General features: G+C 42.5%; 1 long non-coding RNA gene across 1 annotated transcript; it reads right to left on the minus strand.

Annotated features, from left to right (window-relative positions):
- Positions 1 to 4199: 4199 nt before the first annotated feature.
- LOC148685859 (uncharacterized) lies at positions 4200 to 17649 on the minus strand. The gene is made up of 5 exons (XR_015949472.1): positions 17182 to 17649; positions 13579 to 13652; positions 9452 to 9662; positions 6910 to 7077; positions 4200 to 4428 (listed from the first exon to the last, which is right to left on the minus strand). It is a non-coding gene; the product is annotated as an uncharacterized LOC148685859 (long non-coding RNA).
- Between the last annotated feature and the right edge of the window lie 2981 nt (positions 17650 to 20630).

A 20630-nucleotide genomic window follows, 5' to 3' on the forward strand; every position in this document is an offset into this window, starting at 1 on the left:
CTAAACGGCTGCCAGTTGGTTGGAAGAAACACTCAGGCCAGATGCTATGCAGTGCAGCAAGGGACACCCTGCTATGGGTATTCTTGGCTGTGCTCACCAAAAGTTGATCTAAATTTAAAATGGCTTAAAATGGTTTAATCTTTGTGTGCTGCTGTAATGAGCAACCATTTCATTGGCAGAGACAACGGGGAGAGGAAAGTGGCTTTAGTTTTCCTCCATTATGTTTTTAATACCGCAAACACTTTGTGTTCACCTTTTGATGTGCAATGTAGCAAGAGGGATCGTTTCCTCCCTATTATTCTCCACACTGAGGAGAAAGAGGGCTGGCGGCAACATCTATGCATCCTGTTGCAACTATCACTCGGATTGCTTCCTTGTGATCAAATTCCGGCATTAAAACCGCTTGCTTTGGAAGTGCCTGCTAGATAAATGCCTTCCAATGGGTGAGTTGGCAGTACTTAGAATTTATTTTCTCTAAGTCGTTATTGATTTCCTGCCAGTATAATCATATTCATCTTCTAATGTGCTGGAAACAGGACCAGACCACAAAGCCTTTGTAGAAAAGAGGCAATGATTCTCATGACACACAGATGCCATATTTTACAGGGTAGAGTAGGTCGGATTCTTCCTGGCGACTGATTTTCATAAGGCAAACTCACACCAACCACTTGATGTGAAACCTCAATGAGTTGATGGGGGCAGGAGAAGGAACTACGGCACAGAAACCACACCCCTTAAGTGCTAGAACCCAACTGCCCCTTTGCCTTGTGGAATTAAACAGGCATTGCATTCTGACTCGGGTCTTTATCCTGGCAGCCATAAGGGCTAGAAACCTGCTGATTATATTCAAACAGAAGAAACTGCTGAGAACCTAGCTGCCTTTGGCTGTTCATTTTCATCACCTCTCACCTAGCAGCAGCTATTCCATCCAGGGCTGAACCTATCATTTGGTAGAGTGAGGTGAGTTCTCTACATTTCCACATCAACTTTTTTTTTTAATCCTCATGAAAATTCACCATAATTTAAGCATGAATTTTTCCTGATATAGACATTTCTGTATGCAAATTTACCTATTATACACATTTTGCAAAGCAATTTCACCCAGTATAACACAATAAATATGCATATATGCCTATATTATATAGATATATGCATTTTAATGCATGCTTTCCCCATGCATATGCATGCTTGCATATATCGTTTGGCTGGCAAAATGAATTTCTAAATTTGGAGAGGTTTGAAATTTTGAAGAATGGCTGTGTTTTCACTTTGAAAAGTGCAAGTTGGGTAAGTCCGCCTTTAAACTGAATCAAATTTCTCCCTCACCCTTAGATTTATACACACACACATATGCCCAATTCTCCTTATTAAGAAGCTTTAAAAAATATTTAATAAAAATCATTTTTTTAAAAAAAATCTCAATTTTCAGCAATTTTAAAGTCTACACATTCAACAACAACAAACAAACAAACAATAAATAAATAAATAAATAAACATTGCTTCATTCCAGAACTCAAAAGATGAGGTTCACTAATACAGGCAAAGATGAGAACCTTACCATTCAATTGTAATGAGATTCATTCAAACAGAGGATCCAATAAGGAAATTTATCATGTGGGAGTGGTGTTGGGGTGGGTTTTTGGTTGTTGTTTATTTGGTAACCCAACTGATGTCTTGGCAGGGGGTTGTGGGTCAAAATAAGGCTGTATCAAAGACCTACCAATTATGCTCCTGACAATGTAGCCTAGTATCTTCACTAATCTATTCTCATATAGAAAGGACGTAATTATTTCAGGCAGCAAAGGGTAAACAATATTTGGGGGCATGACATATCTTGAGGCCAGTAGGGCACCTCACACATTGTTTTCAGAACAGTAGGCAAGTCAAAACAGAGACATCATGTTAGCATGATCCCCCCAACCCCACCCTGGGAAATTAAATAGGCATGAAGTAGTCAAGTACTATGCAACCTGCTTCCAATAATCATAGGGAAAGAAACAGAGGGAGGGTAGTAAACAGAGGCCAGTTTGATCTTCCTGTCTACCTCTTTGACAATATTCCATTTAGTTAATGCTGGGTGCACACAGATACACTGTCCAGATAGATTCTATTTTTGCTGTTTTTATTTTGTGCACGGGGGTGGGCGAACTTTTGTGCATTCTCAATGTTCTGCTGCCATTTTAAAATTGTGCTCCTTTTATTAGCATTTTATGGTCCTTTAAAATTGGGTTTGCTGAAATACAGGATGTTGGGTGTCGCACACAATTGTGCCCTGCAAATGTGTACCAAATTGCATCACAATATTTCCAAGAATTACAGCAATTATACTGCGTTATCAAGAAACTTGCAAACAGGAGGTGAAAGCAAGGGTGTCCCTTTGCTCAGTCAATAAACATTAATAGACCGTTTTCATGGACTCCCTGTGTGGCTTTTGTCCAGCCGTCCTCACCCCCCAAAAAGTAACCTGTTGTACTAGTGCTACATGTATGCAGCCTTATGCACAAGGAGATTGGTGTCTGAGAAAGATAATTCTAAGTTTTCATGCCCTGCCTTTTTCAGGTTAAGGGGACCTACAGAGAGTGCTGTGCCCATACAGCCTCCAAACCAGCATTTCCAACCCCTTGTTGTGTGTTGTGATACTACTGTATAATCTATTGGGGCTGGTTTCTGGGCTGCAGTGACCTGATGATGGCCTCACTTGCTAAATCTTTGGAGCTGGATACGTCAGCTGCCTGGCCTGGATATGCTTCGTCTATTTCACGGGTGTCAAACACAAGGCCCGGGGGCCAAATCCGGCCCGCCAGACCTCGTCATGTGGCCCGCCGAGCGCCCCAGCCAGCGGGACCCAGCAGCGGGACCTTGCTGCTGAAGCGCCGCGCCAACAAAGCGCCGACAAACAGCTGGGGCCGGGGGGGGGGGTAGAAAGGCGGCCGGAGCAGGGCCGCACGGCAAGTCCCGAGCCTCTGCGACGCAGCAGTGCTCTGTAGCACTTTGAATCCTCCTCCTGCCACGGCTTGGCGCCTGGAAACGGCTGCTGCTGCTGCTGCTGAAACACAAAGCACCCAGAGGCTCGGGACTCTCCGCACGGCGCTGCCGGGCACCGACCCGGCAAGCCTCCTCCTCCTCCTCCTCTTGCCTCACCTCCTCCTCCTCCTGCCGCAGCTCAGCCTCACGAACGTGCAACTCTGAGGCTTTACCCACTTCTCCTAAAACGGACACCCGCTGCCTCACGCTGCATGGGAAATGCTTTTTGCCCCTGGGTCCCTTCGCGCTCTTTTCTGGCGCTGAATCAAGGCGGCGACCCCCCCCTTCCCTTTCTTTCTTCCTCTCTCTCGTTCTTATTCTTTCTTTCCCTCTCCTTCCTTCCTTCTTTTTCTCTTTCTTTTTCTTTCCTTCTTTATTCCTTCTTTCCTACTCTTCTTTCTCTCACCTCTTTCCTTCCCCTCTCCCTCCTGCTCCCTCTTTTCTTTCTTTCTTTCTTCCTTACTTCCTTCCTTTCTTCCTTCTGTCCTTCCCATCTTTCTTCCTCTCCCTCATTCTTATTCTTTCTTTCCCTCTACTTCCTTCCTTATTTCTCCCTTTCCGTCTTCTCTCCCTCTTTCTTTTTCTTTCCTTCTTTATTCCCTTCCTTATTTCCTACTCTTCTTTCTCTCCCCTCTTTCCTTCCTTCCTCTCTCCCACTTCCTCTTTTCTTCCTCCCTCCCTCCCTCTCCCTCTCCTCAGAAACATAGGATGCTGCTTTATACTTCTGGCCCTTAAACCCTGGAACCAGGAGAGCAGTTCCAGTGAGTCAACCTCAGCCAGTCCCTTTGGTGAAGGGTGGTGGCTCACTGGCAGAACATCTGTCCTGCATGCAGAAGGACCCCAGCATCTCCAGGTACTAGTAGCTCTGCAAAGGTCCTGCATGAAACCCTAGCGAGCCTCCACCACCCAGTGCAGTTACTAAAAATCATTTTTCAATAAATTGTACAATAATTGTACATTTGAATATCTACTTGCCATTATTCTGACTATGTTTCTGCTTTCAGAGCTAGTTATTACTTACATTATTAGAAAAAAAAGTAATAATTGAATGCAGTGACAATAATTTATGATAATAAAGAGTGGACACATAGTCCTACAGATACAACCGGCCCTTTGAGGGGACCAAACTGCTGATGCGGCCCCCGATGAATTTGAGTTTGACACCCCTGGTCTATTTGATTGTACTGTACAGCAATCTACCTGGCAAACTGAAGACTAGAGTCTGAGCTTGGCTGTCTTGAACCGGTTTCGTCTTTTCTCTCCTTTTGGCTCTATCCATTTGGGCTACAAGTTAGCAGCAGAAAAGGATGGCCTTAATAGCTTGTGAGATGGTAAATCCCAGAGTCCTCTACAATATATTCAGTGCATCAGCTCCTGCTGATCTAGAACTGGTCTCCTGAGATTCTGGAAGAAATGCAATGCAACTTAATTCAAGGGATGCTGAACTCAGTGTGCTATAGAGATCCCTGTTTGCCACATATAGATAATTGTAGTTTGCTGCCTTAATAGTTTGACTGCAAGGCTGAAGAGTTTGTCTCAGCCTCAGACACCTGTTTGAGTCTTTTAATCTTTTGTCTCCTTAAATATCAATGCAATATTGCTAGGGAAGAATGATTACCGGTAAGTGGCAGCAGTGCATACCATCTTGTTCTTCTATGGATCATATTTATCTGGTGATCTACATAAAGAGGTTGTTAGTGCTGCTCAAGTTATTAAATTTTCACAGAACAAAGCGTACGGCTCCTTTCACAATTCTTGGCATTTCCCCTCGCTTAAAATATGTGAGATGCGTATGATTGATTTTCCCATTAGAACACATCACAGAACTCAAGCGCTGAAACAACTTCTCTGCACCATTTTACTAAAAAAAAAAAGTGAGGCACGGTTTCTATGCAGATTATTTCTTTCTGCCCAGGAGAGGCATATTTTCTGTGCCTTTTGTTTATGCCGCTCTGATCCATGTTTTTCTGGATGTGTCATACGAGAACAGATGGTGGATTAAGGTCTGAGGTAGAGATAAAAAGGAAACTCACAGAGAATCATTAAAATCTGGAATCAGGGTGGTAGTGAGTCTTGGTGGCATCAAAGAAAATGACTTACGCAGCTTGGACTGCCCTACATCATAATGTGGATTTAGTGTTTTAGCAAGACATTGGATAAGGGCAGGGCTATGAGAGAGACTGAAGTAGCTGTTTCAGGTGACAAGCATGGGGCACTGTTTAAAAAACAAAAACAATTTGGCTGCTGTTTATTTAATTAATTTATTTTTTATTGTAGGAGCACGAGGTGTCATTCATCTAGATTTTTTAAAAATCCATGCCAAAATTTTCTGGGGGGCTGATGAGGGAGGGGCATACTGAACCAATCACCAACATCTCCTTATATAGCGAATAAAAGACAAAGTAATATCCTCCAACAAAATCCAGTTTTAGTAATGAAACTTCAATGATTTCAGAGTCAGAAGACCTGCAAGCAACCCAGGCCTCACAACACCCTGTACTAATTTGATACCGGGTATATGAGAATGAGGAAACAAGCTGCGTAGACAGCATTGCAGTTTTGTGACTTGCCAGTGTGCCACGGGACACCTCCTTGAGTAGGGAGAGCAATAAAGGAGGAACCTTCATTCAACTGGATCTTTTACAAGGATTTTTCGTGGAGTTGCCTTCTAATATTGCAGTGGAAGGATGAGTATGTCCCGTTCCAAATATGTTCTTGCTGGCAGAGCAAAAATTTGGAAAGAAAGGGAGGGAGGGAGGGAGGGAGGGGAGCCCACTGTAAGCAGCTCATGGCAGCACTTTCACTTCCCATCCTGCTCTTCCCAAGGTGACCCATTCAGGCTCTGATGTGGATTCCTGCAAGGGCTGACTTCCACATCTTGGCTCAGTCATTGTGCCTCTTGTGGCCTCTAATGGCTTAGACTGTCATCACTGCATGACGAAAGACCAGTGCATATATTGTATAGCAAGAAATATGTCTTTTTAAAACCCAGGCTCCACCCACACCAGCCAGTATCTAAATCCCCTGAATGTGAGGCAGATGCATCTCTCAGGGTGAAGAGTCTGTAGCCTTCCACATGTTGCTGGATTCTAATTCCCATCAGTCCCAGTCAGCATGGCAAATGGTCAGGCACAGTGGGAGCTATAGTTTAGCAACATCTGGAGAGCTGCAGTTTCCTCACTCCTCATCTATATGTATATGAATGATCTCTAAGGCACTATCATTTTACATGCGTCATGTGGTGAGGCTACTTTGGAACACCAGTGGACTACTTGTCCTTTACCTGCCCACCCCAATAACCACCTATTATATAAATCTGCATAAGTATACATTATCTCTAAGTCATTTATGGGATTAAAGATTCTACTGCAAGATTCTTAAGTTTAAGAAAAGGAAATGGTCAGTTTACTTATACAACCTTCTTCATCCATCTATTGTGGATTAATTGAATGGACCTTGTTTTAAGAATGTTCCCGTTTTCATCTCTGGATTGTTGGAAGGTATGCATTTTAATAAGAATCATATGAATATTTTAATCTAAAAATATCCCTTAGGGGCAGGGACCTGTTCTTTCGTTTTATATAAAGCACCATAGCTATAGAGGGCAAGTGTTAATTAATATATTTTAACATGACTAAAGAAATAATTAGAAGCAGTGCAACCTCACTGAAATAAGTGCTTTTATGTGCATGATACCATGATTATCATTGTAGCAATTTGGAGCGGAGTAGCTGTGCAGCATATACAACAAAGAGTCTTGTGGCATTCATATTATTCTGTGAACTTTTTTTTTAATGTCCTGGGGAATTATTCAGACCATTGCATTATAATGCATATTTCTCATTTTGCAGTGTTACCAGGAGAAAAAGAAGAAGCAAAACTCACCCCTGTTTTGCCATGGACCCAAGCTCATGATGTTGACCTCTGGTAGACCTCTGCGCACCTGGTAGGAGGATGCAGTGTAAACTTCCCACATCTTCTGTTCTGCATGCACCAATTCCTGCCCCTCACTCATCTCACTATAGGAAGCAAAACTGTTCATCTTGGGCACTCCTAGCAAGCATAAAATAGATGGCACTTCACTGTCTCTGCTTTTTCTAGGAGCTTGTCACAAACGATCATTCAGCCCCAATAAGTTAAATATCCTTTTCCGTTATGTATAGGAGAAGCTTCTCAGCTTGAGCCCTTGAGGAGCACTGAAGTGTAATATGAAAACCATGTTTTTGATAGCCTTGTTTTGTGTTAGCATTTGGCATGGTGACTCCAAATACAAGGCTTTGAAATGTAGATGTGAATTGTGTAACTGTACCCAGGACAGTGCTGTGCTCTTTGCTCCAGGCTCTCTGCCACAAAAACATGAATGACTCCACTGTCCTATACTCTGTGCAAGAGTATGATCATCTGTAAATTTCTTCACAGTGGTGGAATGCACAGTCAGATGCAGTGCAGCTGGGGTTCTCTCGCTACTGACTACTTGCCCCAAACTTGAATCTTGGCATCCAAGAATTATCCTTTTATACCTAATTTTCCCCCTTAACACCAACAGATTGGTGATGATGTGTCAGGGGCTGGTCTGGATCAGAAGATTGGGGAATGCAATCGCAGGAAGATCAGTTCCTAACAGAAGAGGAGGGAATATTCACTATCCCCTTTTCCAACGTTTCCAGAAGCAGGGAAACAGGCAGACACAGAAGCTGCACAGTTGAGAGAGGAGCTACCCAGCTCTGAGATAGTAGCTAAGCAACCAGAAGGGAGGGAGCAGCTGGACGATACATCAATCGAGAGTGGGGGGAAACCCCTCCCTGCCCCCCTGAACTCAGAGGTCCGAGCACGTCAGAGAACAATGGAGACGCAGGGGAGAAGGAACTTTCCATTGGCGCGTTTCTTGCTGCAGATGTGTGGTGGACTCAGAGTAGGCAACTGATATCCTTGCGGAAGGTTGCCTGTTTGTGCTTGCAAGAGAATGCTGTAATAAAAGGACTGTAAATCTACCAAATGCTCATTAATTCTTATCAGTGGGCCACCGGAAGGGAGAGGAGAACTCCCATGCTTGACAGTATGTGAACAATAATATATAGCCCAAGATTTATATAGTATAAGAAATGTTGCACATGCATTAGCTTATATTATATTATAACAACAACCTGCATAGTAGATCTGTATAATTATCCTCATATTGCAGGTGGAATAGGTAAAGGCTGAGGCTCAGAGAGAATGGCTTGCTTAGGGAAATTCATATGGCAGAAGCAAGACTGGATGGAACTGAGAATTGGGCTATCTAGAAAATATGAATGCCCCATGGCAGATACAGTGGTAACTCGGTTTACGAACTTAATCTGTTCCATAAGTCCGTTCTTAAACCAAAACCATTCTTAAACTGAGGTGCGCTTTTCCTAATGAGGCCTCCTGCCGCCGGTGCCCTTCCATCGTTTGGATTCTGTTCTTAGACCAAGGTAAAGTTCTCAAACCAAGACACTATTTCCGGTTTTGTGGAGTTTGTAAACCAAATCATTCTTAAACCGGACTGTTCTTAAACCGAGTTACCACTGTTATAATATATGCTTTAAATGCTCAGGTTCAAGTGCAAAGGACTCTACCAAATCATACATGATGGTGTGTTCTGCTGAAATTTTTACTTGGAGAAGGATCTGCATGCTCATTAGTTGTCTATCTCAAACCATATTGTAGCAGTAGCAGCAGCAGCAGCAGCAAACAATGTAAAATTTAAAATCACATTTTGAGGGAGTATTTAACAGGTTCCTTAGCTGAACCCAAGAAATTAATAAAGGGAAACCAATGTTGCATATAGGTCACAGAAGAAAAGATATAAGGACTTGCATAATGATACTATACAATTTTATAAGGTACCAAATATTTGCATGACAATACTCGGATAGATCATTTTGATTTCTACTGCATGGCAATTTGGGACTTTGCTGCAAAGAGAACAATAATAATGAGGTCCCTGCACAATTTGAAGATACTGAAGCGTTAAAAATGATTTAATAACAAATGGATCATGTGGGGCTACAGAACCTGTAATGTTGAAAAGTCTTGATCAAAAGCCCTGGATAATTATGACAGGGCCCCCATTAGTGGGGGGAGGGAGAGAGGGAGGGAAGACCACATTTTTTCTAGCAAAGATGTGAACAAAACTTTGTCTTCTGCTTGAGCCTTAAAGTCATAACAGTGGCAACTGCTCAGTAACTTAAATGTTTGTTCATGTATCATACAGGTGCATTTGCTAGGGAACTGTGAGTGGCTGCTATTATGTTCCCCACTGAGTGATTGGCTGTTATTTGGTTCCCTATTGAGTGTACAGCCATTGGCATAATCCACTGAATGTGTATCCACTGGCAAAGTTCTACATGGCTACTTTGCATGTTTTTAGGCCCGCCAGGTAGCAACCCAGATAACAAGCGTTTACCTTCGAATGCAACAATAATCAAGCAGGAGACGAAGTAATTACAGCGACTTCCATCTATTCCTCTTGCTTGATGTAGGGAAAACACTCATTACTGATGGTGGCAGATGAAGGGTCTAGACAACAGGCCAGAAAGGGGTGGGTGGGGAGTTGCCCCCCTGCTTGATGTGCATTTTAAATGTCCTCTTCATAAATCCATATCATTGTGGAACCTCTGGGTGAAAGGTACACAATAAATTAAAATATTCATTATCAGCATCATGAAATCATGGAAGGAGCAAAGTCACACCTAATTCACATTGGTATCTGAAGAAGTGTGCATGCACACGAAAGCTCATACCAATGACAAACTTAGTTGGTCTCCAAGGTGCTGCTGGAAGGAATGTTTTTGTTTCTGATTCACCTTGTTCATCATCCGCATAAAAGCATGCAATTGTGCGGGAGACCTGTTCATGTACAGGTGGTGGCTCCCAGTGCACACCTTTCACCTATCAAGGGGTACCAAGTTTGGGAAGATGCACAGAGGTTCGGTGATTATGACAGAGCTGGCAGGGACAGCAATTTGGGAAGTGGGAGGGGAAGTGGGCGTGATCCTTGTGAGATATTTACAATGCAGCCAAACCAACATTGCATATCATAGGCACATCATAGGAGCTAAAGCTCATGGAGTTTTCCTGTAAGTTTGCTAGAGAGAACTCTGAGAGCCACTCCCACTATCTATCCTCCTCATCTGACTGGGCACTTCCTCTTTGCTCTTCATTTCATCACAAAGCCAGAAATGCGAGAACATATGCTAAGTCTGAGCTCCATTGTTCAGACACCATCTTAAGCTAGACTTAAGCATGTCTTTGCCATTTTAAGCCTGCCTGAACAAAGCAGCTGTATCTGTTACTCTTCAGCTAGTATTCTGAGTGAGCAAATGTTACCATTACCTTTTACAAGACTGCTTGTGTGAATATTATTTTAAGTGGGGGAAAAGTCTGCCTTAAAGCATCCTGGATTACTTAAAACTAAAAAGCTAAAACTAGCCTATTTAAGCTTCCCTTTTAGCTGCAAAGGGATGCACTCTGCTGAACATACAGAAGGATGGTATCTAACAAATATATCACCGTTCAGCCCGGACACTGGGATCCAGCGCTGAGGGCCTTCTGGTGCTTCCCTCACTGCGAGAAGAAAAGCTACAGGGAACCAGGCAGAGGGCCTTCTCGGTAGTGGCACCTGCCCTGTGGAACGCCCACCCATCAGAGGTAAGAGAGATAAACAACTACTGGTACCTGACATTTAGAAAATACTTAAAGGCAGCCCTGTTTAGGGAAGTTTTTAGTCTGTGATATTTTAATGTATTTAGATGTGTGTTGGAAGCCGCCCAGAGAGGTGGGGGAGACCTGGCCAGATGGGTGGGGTATAAATAATAATAATAATAATTATTATTATTATTATTATTATTATTATTATTATTATTATTATTATCTCCTAGCATCTACTGTATTTTTCTGTGCATGTATAAGGCACTTCAAATTAAGAAAACACCTCTCAGCACTACCTGTGTATAAGACGAGCCCCAATTTTAAACCATTTTTTTGGTTTAAAAAACCCTAGTCTTATACAAGGAAAAATACGGTATTCACATCCCTACAATCCTGACTATAGATTGCCAGATTTACACATATGAGGATTCCTTTGTTTTGTAAACCTTCACAAAATGAGGCTGTTTAGGATATACTTGGCAGCACTTTGAAGGGGCAGTGTATCTCTAGCCATCAGATCAAATTTGTTCGTGGCTGTCTGAAACCTGTTTGGGAAAATTACACATGCTCAGTTCAGAAAAGGCACATCTGCACAGGGAACAAGAATTGCTTTCTCCCTTCTCACACTCCTTTGTGAAGGAGAGCTGCAGTGTGCCAAACCACAACATTGTTGAGGAAGTGAATTAATAGCATTAGTATTCCTTTTCCTAATGAAAAGATGTGGAGAAGGTCATGACTCTCTCCAATACAGCTATTAAAGCTGGAAGTGTTGATATGTGCGTCTGCTGTCTATCCACTACAAAGCGTGGCATTTCCCTACAAAATTTTGTGTACTTTATAAATGGGCTTGCCAGTAACCTCACGAGCTGAACCTCAAACATAAGGGCCTCTTTGATTATTAAGTACTCCTTTCTAACCCTCAGGCAAATTATAACATCCCATAAACAGCAGCAAATGTTGTTCGTCTCTGTTCAGTAGCTTTTTTTTGCTAGAATGCTTTGAACCTGATGTGTCTTAATAAAAGGTAATTTGGAGTGTGCTATGACTTATCGGCAATATGTACAGTATTACTTGAGCAAAAGTTGCTCATAAACCTTGAGAATCCAATTAAAGTCATCCTACTAGGGATGCAAGAAGGCATCATTTTCCATTCCATGGTGTATTTGCCATATGTTTCTGTTCTGCTGCAGTTCATCTTCCGCCAAAAACTACATTATTCATCTTGCTGTCCACCATGGCAAAATTATGGTGCCATTATGTTATTTCATCCCATTCATGTCAATGCACAGGTAACACAAGGCAAGGTGGTGGTGGGGGACATAATCAATTGCATATTGTTTGCTGACTGAAAGCAATAACAACAGCGAATAGCAGCTGGAGGAGGAGGAGGAGGTAAGGACAGAGAGTGAAGAGCTGTGACAGATGGTGGTGGGACCGTTTCCCCATCCACTGGACCCCCTGGGAAACTCAACAACTAGGTATGGAGGGTGCAGCTGAATGGGACACAGCTGTGGACAGAATGAGCAAGTACCATCTACCATGGGCCCACCCCAAATAACCAAGTCTAGAGTGAGAGATTAGGGTGATGTCTGCTGTTTCCAGGAACTCTTCTCATTGTGATATTTTTGTGCATGAGCTGAAAGTTTGTTGGACCCTGCATGAGAATTTAGAGACTGAGAGGGAGGGTGTGTCAGAAGGAAAACAATTTGTTATTGCTTTATATATATTAGTAACTTTGTATTAATGGAACATTTTAATCTGTAAAACTGTATTTTTGTAATATTTTGTTGTTGCTTCGGGTTTTTTTCTGTCCTGGGCGTGAATAAGCGGAGGCGGGCAATTTCCTCTCCCATTTTCATTTCTGTCAGTTCTAGGACTTCTCTTTTCCAAACACTCCCTTAACACTCAGCTGTCTAGCCCTGAGGCATGAGAGCAGGTAAACCAAGTACAGAGCTTATGTCTCCTGTTTGCAACCCCTCTGGGATTTAGGAGGGGATCAGATAACTTAACGGATGACATTAAAGCCTCATGGGTTGATAATTGACTAGTTATAGGTATGGTAAAGGTTATAATTTTATTAGTGAACAATGTCGAATTGTACAAAGTTGCCTTATCCAACTGAAGCTGAAAGGAGGGACAAAAGAAGCTGTATTCTTCTAACCCTTGGATCCTGCAACTGTTAAAAGTATAAACCAAGTGTCCTGTGTTGAACTGATAGCCTGGGTGATGGGCCATTAAGGGAAACAAAGGAAAGGGACTGTGTGAGATTGCAAATGGGTGGGGCCCTCTATCCCAGCTTGTGGTTAGTTAGAAGGACAAAGCCAGAGTTTGGTATGGAAAGTTACAGTGATGTGGCCCAGAAGAAAAAGCTGGAGAGAAAGTTTGAGCAATATTTCTGGTTGAATCCAAGGCTGCGACTATAGGAGAAACAAGACCCTTTTGGAGTGTTAATGCTGCGAACCCCTCCATCGTAGGCTCAAGTTGTATATACAGTAAGTGCAAATAAACCATATATCCTAAAGACACCACAGTCTCCACTGTGCCTCATTCCAAAAGGAAACACGAACCCTGTGTGGGCAAGCAACTGGAACCCCTGGAATCTCGCACTACAGTATATTGGTGCAGTATGTTGTTGCACTCTCTTCCTAGAAGGGAATATTGAGTTGCAACTGATTATTTGAGGGCTGCTAACATGGAAGCACATTCTACAGAGTGGTCAAGTTCACCGTGATGAGAGCCAAGCTAAGCTGTGTGAAGTTGTTTGAGAAAATTGGATATTGATTTATGCACTGGGCTGACATTTTTTTTGGGGGGGGGTGTTATATTCAACTCAGTGGTGCTAATTCTAGGTTTCACACATTCTTGGAAGATTACAGCACTTACCACGACATTACTGAAGTTCAGAACACCAGATGTGTGATCCTTGGGATCCTATCTTTCGGATAATGGTGTGAAAACTGTGATTAAGCAAAGCAAAATGGTTTTTTCCAAACTGTATTTTGTTCTCATCACCCACCATGTCATTCCCTATTCCACTGGACCGTTTTACCTAGTTTATACTGCATTTCATAGTACCAAATTAGAATACTTTTTTATAAAATCATGTGTTAAATTGTTATTTATGTAAGTACTTTAAACTCAGTTATTTCCTCCCCCCTAGGTAAAAAGGTAAAGGACTCCTGGGCAATTAAGTCCAGTCAAAGGCAACTATGGGGTTGCAGCACTCATCTCACTTTCAGACCGAGGGAGCCGGTGTTTATCGACAGACAGCTTTCCGGGTCATGTGGCCAGCATGACTAAACTGCTTCTGGCACAATGAAACACTGTGATGGAAACCAGAGCACATGGAAATGCTGTTTACCTTCCTGCCGCAGCGGTACCTATTTATCTACTTGTACAGGTGTGCTTTCGAACTGCTAGGCTGGCAGGAGCTGGGACAGAGCAACGGGACCTCACTCCGCCACGGGGATTCGAACTGCCGACCTTCGAATCGGCAAGCCCAAGAGGCTCAGTGGTTTAGACCACAGTGCCACCCATGTCCCATAGTCCTCCTCTAATCCAAAATTTCAAAAAGTACAGGACAACCTTATGAGCAAAACAAGGAAATTTTGTTTCATACCACACCACCTGTTTCTATTACATATGACTAAAAAGAAAACTCTTCCATAACAATTATTTGATTCCCCCCTTTTATTCATATAAACAGTCAACATGGGCATCTTGTACAAAATATTTGCAAACAGGGATGCGGGTGGCGCTGTGGGTTAAACTAGAGAGCCTAGGGCTTGCCGATCAGAAGGTCAGCGGTTAGAATCCCTGTGACGGGGTGAGCTCCCGTTGCTCGGTCCCAGCTCCTGCCAACTTAGCAGTTTGAAACCACGTCAAAGTGCAAGTAGATAAATAGGTACCGCTACAGCGGGAAGGTAAACAACGTTTCCGTGTGCTGTTCTGGTTCACCAGAAGCAGCTTTGTCATGCTGGCCACATGACCTGGAAGCTGTACGCCGGCTCTCTTGGCCAATAACGGGAGATGAGCGCCGCAACCCCAGAGTCGGTCACAACTGGACCTAATGGTCAGGGTTCCCTTTACCTTTACCTTTACCCATGATGTGACTTTGCAGGCAGCAAAAGCGTTTTATCAAATAAGGGAGAAGAAAAATATCTCTCAGGATATTGTTGTGCGCCACCAGGCACTTACCCAGGGTTCGTTTTTGGTTTATTTAAAACAGAAGCTCAGGCAAATATGGTTCAATGGATAACTTATTAAAGCTACAATCCTTTACACATTTACATAGAAGAAAGCTCAATGGGACTCAGTGGGACATACTTCTGAGTTGATATGCACATGATTACACTGTAAATGAATGGTATTAAAATTAATACTTATATATGACTGTTTATTAAAAAAACAAATGATTATGGCTATAAAATCAATTGTGAGTTAACACTATTTTTTATAACGACATAACCCTGTTTTACATTAATTTCATGGATTACAGCCATGGCAGGGGATTTTAAAAACTTACTCCTAGATCCAGGACTCTCCAATTTCCAATGTGTATGAAGAAGGGAGATTTAACCCAGGTTTCCCCTGACCTGTAAGACTGGACCCTGTTATTACTGAATTCCGGTTTTTATCTGTTTATCTAATATAGTTTTAATGGTTTTAACATTGTGTTTTCGTTTTTGTGATACTACTTCATTGCATTTATGTTGCATTATTATGTTGCATTTCTGTACACTTAAGAGATTTATTAAATATTAAGTGGTTTTGGAATGCATATAACACCAGTCTTGAAAGACCTACATTGGCTCCCAGTATGTTACTGAGCACAATTCGAAGTGTTGGTGCTGACCTTTAAAGCCCTAAACGGACTTGGCTCAGTATACAGTACCTGAAGGAGCGTCTCCACCCCCATCATTCAGCCCGGACTCTGAGGTCCAGCTCCGAGGGCCGTCTGGCAGTTCCCTCACTGCAAGAAGTGAGGTTACAGGGAACCAGGCAGAGGGCTTTCTCGGTGGTGGCGCCCGCCCTGTGCAATGCCCTCCCATCAGATGTCAAGGAATAAATAACTACTTGACTTTTAGAAGACAGTTGAAGGCAGCCCTGTTTAGGGAAGTTTTTAATGTTTGAAGTTTTATTCTGTTTTTAATGTTTTGTTGAAAGCCCCCCAGAGTGGCTGGGGAAACCCAGCCAGATGGGCGGGGTAGAATTTATTTATTTATTAACAAATCCTTCCCTCCCCATCCATAATCCTTATAGAAATCATACCCCGGTGGACTGGGGGAGGGGGAAAAACCAATTGGCACCAATGGAAGTCCCCCCATTGGTACGTCAAGTTCAGTGGAATGGGATCTGTCAGAATCACAGCTGGGGAGGGTTGAGTTAAACCTTCCTTTTCTATGTGCTGTGGTCCTGATGAGAATACACAAACACAAACACACACACACACTTTTAAAAAACCTACTAGCATAACTACAACCATGCAATTTTAACAAATGTGCAGATTAGCTTTTCAGAAAGAAATGGGTGATGTAACCCAAAAGTTTGAAAACATCAGAAAACACACACACAGTTGCCGAAATAGTTTGCTTTAACAAAACACACAATGTGTAGTTAATTTCAAAACCTGGGTTGTAATGGGATGTTACAGGTATCTGCCATACCATCTAACCTGCAAGTGTGTTAATAAGTGTTAAAGGAGATTTAGCAGGTTCTGAAGGAGTCATCAGTTGTTTGTTGGCGGCATGGTGGAGGCAGAACCTGCCCCAGGAACCAAGGTTTATGCTTGTGATTACCTTGATTTTAAGGCAAGAGTAGTCTAGCTTCTACCTCTGTAACATGCCAGCATCCGTTTGGTGTCATTTATTGACTGAAAACAGATGTTCCTGCCTGCAGACTCTGATGGGTTTTCCTCTATTGCTGCTGTCACAAATAGTGTAATGAAATATTCTTGATCAGGCCTACAAAGGCCTACCATTTTATTTTCATGTAGAGGTAGCATTTTTTTGGGGGCTTAGTTTTTCACAAGGGCCACACATAAGTTTACTTATGTGCTCTGGTGGCAAGCTCTGGGGAACGGTGCAGTTCTAAATTTCCAAATTCCACTAATTTTAGTGAGTCTACTGTAAAGGTAAAGGGACCCCTGACCATTAGGTCCAGTCGTGACCGACTCTACAGTTGCGGCGCTCATCTCGCTTTATTGGCCGGCAAGGGAGCCAGCGTACAGCTTCCAGGTCATGTGGCCAGCATGACTAAGCCGCTTCTGGCTAACCAGAGCAGCACACAGAAATGCCGTTTACCTTTCCCGCCGGAGTGGTACCTATTTATCTACTTGCATTGCTAGGTTGGCAGGAGCGGGGATTCAAACCACCGACCTTCTGATCGGTAAGCCCTAGGCTCTGTGGTTTAACTCACAGCGCCACTGTAAGCATGATTAAATCTGAATCCAGTTAGAAGGGGGCTTGAAAGACCATTGAGTCCTACCTGCTGCTCAAGACAGGAAACTGACAACAGGTGGGTGTATCTCTAACCAAGGCATCATGACTAGCCGCGTGCTGTTCACTCATCTGACTCCCATCAACCATTCTCAGGCTTTTTGCACTGCTTCCAAACCTGCTGCACCTCTTGACCAAAGGCAACAGTGAGACAAAATAAACGAGAGTTTATGCTGCGGGCAATAATGGGTTTAACAGGCTGTTATTAAGAAATATTGTGTATCTCAAAATTATGTGCATGTTTTGGAACAGGGATAACTACGTCAGGACAAAGTAGTACTGGTTACAGGTAGGTAGCCGTGTTGGTCTGGGTCGAAGTAAAATAAAAAAATTCCTTCAGTAGCACCTTAAAGACCAACTAAGTTTTTATTTTGGTATGAGCTTTCGTGTGCATGCACACTTCTTCAGATACAGTGAAATAGGAGTCCCCAGGCACTTATGTAGAGAAGGGGTGGGGAGGGGGTGGGGATGGGGATGGGGAGGGGAGGGGGGATCACTCAGAAGGGTGGTGGAAGTGGGTGATTGACTGACTGATAGCTGTTGATGACCGAAAACGACTGCAAATGGTTTTGCATGAAAAAGCAAGGGTTGAGATGGCTGAAGATCGCTTATCATGTATAATGAGATAAGAATCCGATATCTCTGTTCAAACCAGGTCCCTCCATGGTTTTGAGCTTGGTGATAAGTACAAAGTAGTAGTAATACTTAAAGTAGTAAGACTGTTCTGAGTGCTACTACTTGCCCTGAAATTCAGCATAAAGGAGTAGGTTGATCTGTTCATTCACCCTGAAAATGGACTGGTGGTTTATGTCATATGAAAGTGTTGATTACAATGAAATTAGCTGTCTTGAAAACAAGCCTTGCTAAATGCTGCAGGAAACCTCAGAGTGTGCTCCTGTCTGAGTCGTGGTGGCAATATTTTATCTTTTTTAAAAAATAAGGGAGCAATATTGAAGGTTATTTGTTTTTTGGTGTGTTTTTTTTAAAGGAATGGACTATGTATAAACAAAACACCACAAGGCATACTGGAAATCTTTTTTGCACTGGCAAGATTTCAGCATCAAGCCTCCCGGTATAATTGATTGTCCAACATCTCTCGAACACATCATTCAGCAGCTACAGAGGCATAGCCATACAAGGTGCCTGTTAATTAATTCCCTTGCTACCTAGCTCTCTCTCTCTCCCTAGCTAGCACACACTCTCCCTGAAAGCAATTACTAAAAGAGAGCAATGGAGAAAAGGGGTGGGGAATGCCGAGGCCCAAAAGAGCAAATAGAAGGAAAAAAGAGGAATACTTTAAAGCAGCTTCACCAACCTGTTGTCTTCCAGATGTTTTGGACTATAACTTTCATCAGCTCCAGTCACTTTAAATTGCATGTGGGGGAAATGTGTGCTAGCATGTTTAAAGCACTGGTGACAAAAGCAAATGTATTTATAACAAGAAACACAAAGCATGTTTACTCCCACTCATGTATGCTTATACGGAGAAATTTGATCCAGATTGCATTAAAGGAGAATTTACCAAATCTGCACCTTTTGAAACAATCCATGAATCAAAACATACCTATTCTTCAAATTCACACTTCTCCAAATTCTGGTAATACAGTTCTCCAGCCAATATGTACAAAAATGCATCTACTAGAGCAAGTGTGCATAAAGGAACCCCTGACCGTTAGGTTCAGTTGCGGACGACTCTGGGGTTGCGGCGCTCATCTCACTTTACTGGCCGAGGGAGCCGGCGTTTGTCTGCAGACAGCTTCCGGGTCATGTGGCCAGCATGACTAAGCCGCTTCTGGTGAAGCAGAGCACGGAAATGCCATTTACCTTCCTGCTGGAGTGGTACCTACTTATCTACTTGCACTTTGACGTGCTTTCGAACTGCTAGGTTGGGAGGAGCAGGGACCGAGCAACGGGAGCTCACCCCGTCACAGGGATTCGAACTGCCGACCTTCTGAAGGCAAGCCCTAGGCTCAATGGTTTAGATCACAGTATATACAGATGCATATACTGTATTAGAGAAAATAAGATGCAGAAATGCATTATATTGGGGGGATGGTTTTGCAAAAATGTGCATACTGGGGAATTTACCCACAAAAATGTGTACTTCAGCAGAAATTTGTACTAAAATGCTAATGAATCTTCATGAGGAATTTAAAAATGACAACAGCAAGCTGACATGGAAATGTGGAGAACTGATGATTGGAAAAACGAGAAACTCAAACTTTTTGCACTAGTGTTAGTGTTGGCACAAGAGGACTTCCCCTTCTCCTGACCTTGTACCTTCCCAAATCTGTCCCAGAGGGTTGGTGAAACCCATAGAACAGATTTTAGGGCATGTGAAGAGGAGAGGGTGAAGAATGTTCCATTGCTCAAGGAGAACGTTCAGCTTAGCTGTACAATGAATACAACCCCTGTATCTTGTTTTCAGACACACTATGTTTCTCATTTGACAGCCAGCCTTTGCTACATTTTGAACATTGTCTGCAACAGGTTTCCAGGTTAAATGTGCTCAATTATATACAGACTTCTGCTTTGATAAGGTCAACTGATGTCTCTCCGCACATTGTTTATACTGTGCAGTTTGTTAGGATAGATTCCAAGCTGATTCTGCAGGCAAAGAAGCTCAAAGAGTTGCTGACATACACCCACTATTATGTTTGAGAAATGTAAAGTGGATATCTGCCAGAGGGCAGTGAGGCTATAACTGACATTGCCGGTGGATACTGGGGACTAAGACTAAGTTAATTTTGTCAATGGCTAAAATAAATATTTGCAAAGCCTTAATGCAAAAGACTGTGGTATTCAGATCACATACATACTACAAATTGCCACCTTGGTTGCTAAAAATGTAATCTGTTTATTACTTTGCCATTTCATATCCATTAAGCATGCTTCTTGAATATTGCTTCACATATAACATTTAAATAAACTGTTACTATGGTGATTTATCTATTTCTTTTTCTTTTAAACACCATAAAACTATTCATGTTTCCATGGAGTGTACTTTGGTTAAATCCTGATAATTCTTTTAAAAAAACAACCCAAGCGTTCTCTCTCTCTCTCTCTCTCTCTCTCTCTCTCTCTCTCTCTCTCTCTCAAAACAATAAAAAACTATCGTTTTTTAAAACATGGAATTTCAAAAGTGTTGTGTGACAATTTCATGGTTTATATTGTTGTTTATGATAGGCGCAGCCAAAAAAGCAGACCATAGAGAGGTCCTGTCTATTTCACAGCTTATGGTCTCTCTTGGCAGAGGCAATCCCAATCCACTGCTATACTTGTATGTAGCCGACAGCAAAAGTGTTTACTTGGAAACACTTTGGGGATGGGTGTCCCAGTTTCAGGGTAGCAGAGTCTGCCCTTCCACTCACAAAGTGTTTATATTAGGAGAAAGTCATACTATGCTTATGAGTTTTTTTATGACCGCTGGCCGGAATG

This window comes from Zootoca vivipara, chromosome 4 (assembly GCF_965207765.1).
Source record: "Zootoca vivipara chromosome 4, rZooViv2.hap1.1, whole genome shotgun sequence".
Classification (NCBI taxonomy): Eukaryota; Metazoa; Chordata; class Lepidosauria; order Squamata; family Lacertidae; genus Zootoca; species Zootoca vivipara.